An 8762-nucleotide genomic window follows, 5' to 3' on the forward strand; every position below is an offset into this window, starting at 1 on the left:
CAAAAGCCTTCGTTAAATAAAAAGAAAAACACCTAGCGTTCGCAACCTTTTATTTAATCCGTCCAAAACCTCACAGAGAAAAGAGAATATAGCGTTTTCAGTTGTTAAACCATTTCTAAAACCAAACTGAACATTTGACATGAAATTATGTGAATTTAAATGCTCCAGTAACCTTGTATATACAACCTTCTCAATAACTTTAGCAAACACCGATGGCATAGAAATAGGTCTAAAATTGTCAACATTATCAATGTCTCCCTTTTTATAAAGTGGCTTCACTACCGAGTACTTTAATCGGTCAGGAAACCGACCACTCCTAAAGGAAAAGTTACAGATATGGCTAAGTACTGGGCTAACATACATAGAGCAATACTTTAGTATTCTGCTAGATACCCCGTCATATTCATGAGAGTTCTTGGACTTTAGTGATTTAATTATTAACTCAATCTCCCTCTTGTCAGTATCATGGAGGAGAATTTCAGGTAACAGTCTCGGAACACTTTTTTCTAAGAGTGCTATATGATTCCCTGTTGGGACTAGGTTTCTATTTAGTTCACCTGCTATATTCAGAAAGTGATTATTAAATACTGTACATATATGCGACTTATCAGTAACACGGACATTTCCACTACGCACTGATTCTATATCCTCGACCTGTCTCTGGAGACCAGCCACATCCTTTACGACTGACCATATGGTTTTAATTTTATCCTGAGACTTAGCTATTCTATCTCCATACCACATACTTTTCGCCTTCTTAATAACATTTTTAAGCACCTTACAATACTGTTTGTAATGGGCTGCTGCATTTAGATTTTGACTGTTTCTAACGTTTTGATATAATTGCCACTTTGTTCTACAAGATATTCTTATCCCTCTAGTCAGCCACCCAGGCTGCCTGTTTGTGCTAGTACCCTGTTTTGAACGTTCTAACGGAAAGCAACTTTCAAAGAGCATGAGAAAAGTCTTGAGAAAAGCATTATATTTATCGTCTACTGTATCAGCGCTATAAACATTTTGCCACTCTTGTTCCTTGATAAGGTTTACAAAGGTCTCTACAGCTACTGGATCAGCTTTCCTAAACAGCTGATGACTATATTTAACACGTGTTGCAGCACAAAAATCTTTTAGAGTTAAAATTTGTGCATCATGATCTGAAAGGCCATTCACCTTTTTGCTAACAGAATTCCCCTCTAGTAATGAGGAATGAAAAAAAAAATGTTGTCTATGGTTGTTCTACTGTTCCCTTGCACTCTCGTTGGAAAGAATACGGTTTGCATAAGATTATATGAATTAAGGAGGTCTACCAGCATCCTCTTCCTTGCACAATCACTTATACAATTAATATTGAAGTCTCACATGTAACTAAATTTTTGTATTTCCTATAAAGTGAACCAAGAGCCTCCTCTAGCTTTAGCAAAAATGTTGTGAAATCGGAGTCTGGGGCTCTATAAATAACAACAGTTAGAAGTTTAGCTCCGTTAAATTTAACCACACCTGCACAACATTCAAACACCTTTTCAGTGCAGTACTTTGAAACATCAATTGACTCAAATGGGATGCCGTTTTTCACATACATGGCTACTCCCCCACACCGCAAAGAGCTCCTAGAAAAGCTGCCAGCCAACCTGTATCCTGGTAAAGGAAGCCTCTGAATTATCTCCTTATTTAAGAAGTGTTCAGATATACCAATAATTTCAGAGTCAACATCTATAAGCAGTTCACTAACTTTATCTCTAATACCTTGTATATTTTGATGAAATATACTAATTCCCTCATTACTCGGATACCTAAGCTTTGTCTAAAGTGGTTCCTTTGTTAGAGAGACTTCCCTTAAGCAGGAATACCTATCAGCTGACTTCAATTTAAAAAAGGTGCAGCTCTAACACCCACTACTGCAGGAATTTTCCCATGAGTGAGCCCACCCACCCCACCTATGCTGTCGCCTATAAACTTTGCCAACCTCCCCTTCCCATACCTGTTGAGGTCTAGTGAAACCCGTTCTGCTGATAGACTCCACCCATGCTTTCTGTCATCAGCGCACCCCCAAGTCTCATGTTATTACGCCTGACGGCTGTATTAAGATGAGGACGATCGTGACGCTGGAACAGTTCCACGAAATGCACATTCGTGTTGCCAGTCTGAGTGGCTATCTTTTCCAGGTCACCATCTAAGTCATACTCCCCATCCCTATCACTACTATTACCAGCCCCACCCACAATCACTACCTGATCCTCTTTTGTAAAATCTCTACATAACCCCCCTATGTTAACAGTCACCTGAGCCAATCCTGCATTAGGCTTCACAATGGTGGTGACCTGGTGCTCACTCCCCAGTACTTCCTGCAACTGCTGGCCTACACCTCTGCCATGAGAACTACCTAACAGCAGAAACCTTCTTCTTCCTCTTCGACTTTGCAACTGTTCTAGCCACCGTAACTACTGAGGTCTGCTGCATACTTCCTATATCTACAGCTACTAGAGATTCCTCTCCACTAGACTCTGACAGTTGGTCATATCTATTGTAAACACCAATAGTAAAACTATCTGAAAATCTTCTTCTCCTAGCAGATCTCTTGCCAACAGCCAGCTCCCATTCCCCAACCCCCTTCTCCCTCCCCATCCTATCTAGCTCCTCCTGTCCGTTTTTCAACTGCACCTGAAGGGCACAGATCTCACGCTCCTGTTCCTCTATCAACTTACTCTTGCTACATAACCTACAGTTCAAGGAGAGGATCTCACCAGAATGCCCATTGGCTTCCCCACTGCATTCCCCCCAGTGAAAACACTTCGAACAAGTCTCACACCGCAATCCACTACTCACGAACCTACGGCAAAGCCCACACTTCTCACTCATGGTAAAATTTTACTTTTACTAAGTTCCGCTACTACAATAAGAAGATGTTAAAAACCTGACTACAATAATCACAAACTTACTCTACAAGGGAAGTAACTACTATTATTAACAGTATTAATAAACAACAAATGTGAATATAACAAAAGACTAATACAGAAAGAGAATCAAACGTCTAATGACACAGTAACGAAGCTGAAAACAGTTCCCAAAAGGTTCTTCTGAAATTATTTCACCACAAAACACAAAAATCTCCGGTTGAAGACTACTAAAGTTCCTAAATAAACCACTATACACAAACAATTAATTAGTACTTAGCTTTCGATGCGCCGCTACAGCTGCGACTGGTCAGCGCGGAATGTGAACACAGGTAAGAGGTTACGTTGCTCGATACGAAACACAAATATCAGGTCACAACACAAGAATGAAGAAACCACTAATAAGTCACTTATATAGTAAATATTATCACAAAAACCGTTAAAATATGTATCTGAAACCTAAAAATATGTAAAAACTTGGAGAGCGATCTCACACGCAGTCACTCACTTATGACTATGGGACTTAACTGCTGAGGTCATCAGTCCCCTAGAGCTTAGAACTACTTAAACCTAAGAAACCTAAGGACATAACACACATCTATGCCCGTGGCAGGATTCGAACCTGCGACCGTAGTGGTCGCGCGATTTTTAGACTGTAGCGCCTAGAACCGCTCGGCCACACCGGCCGGCACGAAATCAAAGAACTATGCCACTGTAACTGCTAAAGGTTTCCATGATCATAATCGCGTAACGGCAGGTGGGACTTCCATTTGATAGCAGGGTTTGTTTCTGAAGGGGTTATATGGAAGACGCATTTGTAAAATTTCCAGGACCGTTGGACGAGCAGACAAGACACCATTTCATCTTTCTGTTCGGACGCTACTATGCGAGAATGTAGCTGATCGATTCCTTGATTACAAAGCAATTCAGGTGTGTGGACGTTTATTTCGCGAAACATTAATGCTAAGCTTTACAGAACCTACAACTGGGACAGGCAGCTGAACGATTCACACCTCACGTAAGCACCTACCTAAAGTACTAAATATCGTTACTTAATGGCTTGGAATGTTTTGCCGAAGTATAATGACATCAGATGTCTTCACATGACTTCTAAGTCAGACGTCGAAATATAGCGAGTACAGTGTTACCGTTTTCACAGAAATCAGAAAACATATGAGATATTAAAAATGTGTGTGAAATCTTATGGGACTTAATTGCTAAGGTCATCAGTCCTTAAGCTTACACACTACTTAACCTAAATTATCCTAAGGACAAACACACATACACACCCATGCCCGAGGGAGGACTCGAAACTCCGACGGGACCATATGAGATATTCCTTCAGTTCTTGAAAAATGGGAATGGCTGTTGAATGGCGTATCGGTACACAATGCAAGGTCCGTTCTGTGCTACGCAAGATTAGAATGTTAGTGATGGCTTTTATACGTTCCGAACACGTCAACAAAACTGGTTGCTCACTAGTGCTAAGGATACAGACCTTTAGTCATGTGCATTAACTCGATGACATTTCTTGAGAAATGTGGGTATCTGCTTACTAGCTTGTTGGTCAACCTCTTTTCACATCCAGTACAGTGTCGCGATTCTGTGTTACACGAACTGAAAAATCTCTTCATAAGTTGAAAGGAACTGAACTATGGTGGATGTCCTACACAGTCGTCGTGATAAAATGAATAGGCTTAGTGATTGGCATACTTCATTGAGAGGAGTGGAACAGTTTCTGCTTTCAGAGCATAAGAGAACGGCGTGATTAAATCCTGCGTACGTGTGAGCCTTCTTAGACCGCAGAACAGTTTTGACAGTGAAATAAAATGTCCTCCATATGTTGCCATGCCTCGAAAATCAGTGAATCTCAAGCCATCAATAATTAGTTAACCACAACAATCCCGGGGCCAGACAAGTCGAAACATGTAGTTCATCGCAATTACGATTTTTTCCATCTTCTGCCATAAACTCTTTGTTCATCAAATTTTTATTAAGTATCATTTAGTTTCTTCACTGAAAGACTCAGCATGATAGACTACTGCAAGACACCATTGCTTTTCAGAAGAAAAGATCATAAAATTCGTGTACAACACGTATTTTGGTAACCTACAAAAGGATACAGCAGCCATGACTTATAGGCATGCAAACTTCTATTAATGCACCTAATGTTTACGAAAACAGTTATCCAAATGAAATCTAAGCGAACGGCTTTTAACATTCATAGGATTATTGGTTACAGACGATAAATAGAGTACTTTTCAATTATTTTCATCTGCTTTATTTAATAACATTTGTAGTGGAAAATTTCATAGTTCAGATTTCACAGTCGGGCAGGTAGGCCAGAAAATTTAAAAAGAGAAGCGGATAGGTTGAAGTTAGATATAGTTGGAATTAGTGAAGTTCGATGGCAGGAGTAATAGGACCTCTGGTCAGATGAATACAGGGTTATAAATACAAAATCAAATAGGGATAATGCAGGAGTGAGTTTGGTAATGAATGAGAAAACAGGAATGCTTGCGAACTGCTATGAACAGCATAGTGAACGAAGGCCACGCCCACCACAGGAGTACAGATTTATATGCCAACTAGCTCCGCAAATAACGAAGAGATTGAAGAAACATATGATAAGGTAAAAGACATTATTCCGATAGTTACAGGAGATGGCAATGTAGTTGTGATGGGGTAAAACTTTCAGAATCCAAACTCGGAGACGTCAAAAAGCATTGGAGCTCCACTTTGGTGAAGACTGGGCGAACAACGACAAACTTAAATTCTACACAAAGGCGTTAGACGAGCAGGAAGGCACTCCTAGAGTCACTCCAGAAGCTGTCAACCATCTGAAGACGCCGGAAGCGATTTTGAGTTGATGGGCAGTGTTGAGGTCGATGTCACTTAAATGCAATTTTCAGCTAATTTAATTTTATAGAATTTTTTATCGCTGTTTTATCTAAGATGCAACTTTCCGCCAATATTATTATTTTCTAAAATTTTGTTCACATTTTACTAAGATGTAATTTGGAAGAATAGCTCTGAGCAGTATGGTACTTAACATCTGAGGTCATCAGTCCCCTAGATCTTAGAACTACTTACACCTAACTAACCTAAGGACATCACACACATCCATGCCCGAGGCAGGATTCGAACCTGCGACCGTAGCGGTCGCGCGGTTCCAGACTGAAGCGCCTAGAACCACTCGTCCACACCGGCCGGCTGTAATTTGGAGCCTATTTTATTTTCTACTATACAAGTGATGTCAAAAAACTAATGTTGAGCATTTATATCTGTTCTCTTTTCGACGTTAAGTATGTCAGTTGTTCCTGGTAAAATAATGTCACCTTCGTATTTTTGTATGCCAGTTTTGTAGAACTCTCAGACCTCTCTTTGAAACAAAACGTATTCTGTTTATTTTCGCAATAATTAAATTACACCTTCCTGTTATTCTCGAATGTTTGTTGTGTAATTGGATCGACACATTTGCAAATCTTGCCAACTGCATAAATCGGGTGCAAAAACCGCTAAGTAAATAGTTCACATAAGATTTTAACGTATAAAACATAATCGCAGATTTCAGCCATTAATACCGTGTAATTAATCATTTTTTACTAATTTTTAGAAAAGAAATGATGTTTTTAGATTTAATATTTTGGATGGGCCAGTTTTTCGCGATTATCTGGGTTTTGCTTATCATGCAGTTAGCAGATTTAGCATCTGGGTTACTCAATTGTCGAAACGTAACTGCTAGTACAGGATGCTACGTTAAATACTACGGTTAATACAACCTAATCTGATTCTGTGGCCGGCCGAAGTGGCCGTGCGGTTAAAGGCGCTGCAGTCTGGAACCGCAAGACCGCTACGGTCGCAGGTTCGAATCCTGCCTCGGGCATGGATGTTTGTGATGTCCTTAGGCTAGTTAGGTTTAACTAGTTCTAAGTTCTAGGGGACTAATGACCTCAGCAGTTGAGTCCCATAGTGCTCAGAGCCATTTTTTTGATTCTGTGGCCAACGTAAATCGTAATTTTATTTCACCTGGATGACAACTCTAACCCTTCAAGATAGCTCCAGCGCACATCAGCTTGTCTCTTAATACTATTGCCCATCGGCTCTTTAACTAAAAAGTTTAGGGATCACTTAAATATAGCAAAACAAGAACGACAAATACACAAGAAGACTAGAGACCTCACTCTTGACAGGACAGTGTAATAACTTGAAAAACTCGAAAATTGGCAAATCAACGGATTTAGACACGGTAAGCTTGATGGAATAAATCAAACATTTCGAAGTAAATAAAACCCATTGTGTTTGTAAATCTTCTCGTTTTAAAATAGCCCCTATATATTGCGCAACAGTCAAATACGTGTCACTGAAGATCTCCGACTCATTTTAGACACAGGGCTTGGTAACTCAAGGTCACGGTTGTGGGTTTCCCAGTGCGATGCGACATACGATCTCACTACCCGATAGGGGTTGATGAAAATAATGGAAAAATCGCGAGAAATGTATGCTTGAATGTAAATGCAGATGCTAGCGAAGCCTACAATTTGCGCAGCTGTATTTACCACTGACGGCAGCACTGCAATGTCGTCAATATGATGCAAATGTCAATGGTGGTCAGAAAAATGTTCTGTGCCGTTGTGAGTGCATTATGTCGGAGCTAAGTGAATTCGAAACTGGTCGAATTGTTGGTGCCCGTATGGTTACAGCTCCGTACCCCAGAGAGCCGAAGTGGTTGGTGTTCCAAGGGGCACTTTACCGACGATTTATACCGCATACGAGGGAAAGCGGAGAAGCATCATCCGCTAATTCACAACGCGGATGAAGGTGTTTGTTGTGTTGTGTGATAGTGATGGAAGGTAGTTGAAGTGGATTGTGACGAAAAATAAAAGGACGATAGCTGGTAAAGCCATTGCAGAACTAATCATCTTGGGGTTGCTGGACACCTTATGGACGAGAAACATAACCCAACAAACTTCAATACTGATTTGAAAATTCTCGAATGCAGCAACAGCCCTCCACAAAAACTAATAATTGAAGAAAATTATCAGATACAAAAAGCCAAAGTGGAAGGAAAACAAGTGATAAATGAAACTTCCTGGCAGATTAAAACTGTGTGCTGGACCGAGACTCGAACTCGGGACCTTTGCCTTTCGCGGGCAAGTGCTCTACCAACTGAGCTACCCAAACACGACTCAGGCCCCGTCCTCACAGCTTTACTTCTGCCAGTACCTCATTCTGGAAAGTGATAAATGAATACACAGCTCTCTGCAATGGGACTCTGTTCTCTGCCCTCAAATAATTATTAGACAAGACCAACCGATAGAGCTCTCACTCCCTCCCCACCCACATCGCCCCCCCCCCTGCACCCCACCCCCCACACACAAAAAAAATTCCTCAAACCTACTGTTCACACACAACATACACACACACACACACACACACACACACACACACACACACACATAATAATAATAATAATAATAATGAAAGACCCTCAAACCTGCTCTCTCTCTCTCTCTCTCTCTCTCTCTCGCACACACACACACACACACACACACACACACACACAAATCTTCAAACCTACTGTCACTCTCTCTCTCTCTCTCTCTCTCTCTCTCTCCCTCCCCCTCCCTTTTCACACACAGCACAAAAAGATAATGCACAGACACCTCTGAAAGATTCAGAACAACCGCCAGGAGCACCTTCAACTGTTCCACTGTCAGCCACCTTGTTTTTACAACTGGTAAATAGTGAAACAGCGACAGTGACAGTAACAGTGGCAGCTCAATATATTGTGTTTCACAGTGATGAAGAGGAGGAAAAAGAAAACGTAAGTGAAACATAATGAAAGTACACACACACACACATAAACAC

At 40.8% G+C, this 8762-nt stretch overlaps 1 non-coding gene across 1 annotated transcript; it reads right to left on the reverse strand.

Annotated features, from left to right (window-relative positions):
• Positions 1-8000: 8000 nt before the first annotated feature.
• Trnas-cga lies at positions 8001-8075 on the reverse strand. The gene has a single exon. It is a non-coding gene; the product is annotated as a tRNA-Ser (tRNA).
• Between the last annotated feature and the right edge of the window lie 687 nt (positions 8076-8762).

This window comes from Schistocerca piceifrons, chromosome X (assembly GCF_021461385.2).
Source record: "Schistocerca piceifrons isolate TAMUIC-IGC-003096 chromosome X, iqSchPice1.1, whole genome shotgun sequence".
NCBI classification, from domain to species: Eukaryota; Metazoa; Arthropoda; class Insecta; order Orthoptera; family Acrididae; genus Schistocerca; species Schistocerca piceifrons.